Source organism: Morus notabilis, unplaced genomic scaffold, assembly GCF_000414095.1.
Source record: "Morus notabilis unplaced genomic scaffold, ASM41409v2 Scaffold448, whole genome shotgun sequence".
In the NCBI taxonomy this organism is placed as follows: domain Eukaryota; kingdom Viridiplantae; phylum Streptophyta; class Magnoliopsida; order Rosales; family Moraceae; genus Morus; species Morus notabilis.
The window spans coordinates 335,972-337,598 of record NW_010367461.1 but is presented as its reverse complement, the minus strand read 5'-3'; positions in this window follow the sequence as shown (position 1 = coordinate 337,598).

Here is a 1,627-nt window from a genome sequence, read left to right as displayed (position 1 = left end):
AACATAAAATATAAATATATGCAATCGACTATTGAGATGGATTTGACCGGGTCCCATGAAAATTATAATTCACAACCAAATCGAATAAATAAATAATTACAATAATTATTTTCTTCCGTTACATCAACGGGTCTTCGATTTTTGAACTCTTCATTCTTTGGCTTCGTTCTTCGTCTTCGGGTCAGATTTCACCTTCGTCGGGGTCCAGAACTCTTCCGGGTCTGTCAGCACGCATTACGAGAGTTTCAGAAAACCTCGGGTTCATTCGGGGTCTAATTCCCAAATCTGGACTGCCAGCTGCGCACTCTAGCCGCGCGCTGTGCGCGCCTGCGCAGTCGGACCGCGCGGCCGCCCGGACTGTCCGCACGCTGGCCAACTCTTTGTGGAAGCAATATATATTTGTGATTTTTTTTGCAAAAAGGTGCTTGAAAAGTCAAAGTTTACAAAATTGGTCCTTGCTTTTGTGATAGTCGGTTCAAGTGAGGAACAAAGGCATATATTGGCCATTACGTGGAAAAGCACCAGAGAGCATCCAAGAATAATAGAGAGGAAAAAAAAAACTTCCAATGTGAGAAAAAGTGAGTTAGACCAAAAAAATCGACGGAGTAACCGAGGCATCGTGTCACCAAAGATTGACCTTTGTTTCCTAAAGTGAGATTTCAAGATTTTCTCTTGTTTTCCTTTTTCTTTGCTACTGTGGATGTGTAGAGAAGAGTAGGGAAAAATTTTCTAGAGGTAGGGATTTTGCTTGAAACGGTTTGAGAACGTGGATTCTAAGAATCTAAGGTTAGATTTTTTTTGTTATTTAACCTTGGTTTCTAGCAATTTTGATATAGAGAATTTTGTTGAAAAAGTTGAGAAAACCCTAAAACCATGATTAAGATTTATGCTTTATTTGAAAGAGAAAGTATGTGATTTATGTTTGGTGGTGGAAACAACGGATAAAACGAGCTAACGTTAGCTCGGGAAACATGCAGAAATAGGCCAACCTCTGCCGAAATTTAATTTGAGTCATTTGAACTAAAATCGGATTTCAAGAGGAATAAGGGATTAAAGTGTGAAAAGAAAGGTGTTTCGATAATCGATGATGTATAGAAACCGAACACAATGAGAATTTACAGTTCTGGACCGAAATTGAGAAATTAGGTCCATGACTGAGGAAAGTGCACGGTTTTAGTGCAAATTCTAAAGATAGAAAATATTTTGAGATTGAATACCAAACATAAGGATTGTAGACCTTTCCGAATTGAATTTTAATGTGATTATTGATCTTGGATTTTGAATCTAATGATCAGAAATTTATGCAATAGGATCAATTAACGATTGAAGTCGAAAAGCGTCAAGTGAGACAAAGAACTCATCATTGGCGAAACTTTTGTAAGTACAATAGTTTTTCTATGGCTATATCATGAACAAGCTACTTTTCTATGTTGTCCAAAAAATTGTGCATATGGTAGAATTTTGAATGTTAGATACAATGTGAATGTTAGATACAATGTTAAGCATGTGTCTACAAGACTTAAGTAGCCGTAGAACTTTACTCTGTGAAAGGTATGTATCGATGATAAGTCAAGGTCAAGTTAAGAGAAAGAGTTAAACTTTAACGAAAAGTCAATCTCATGATAAA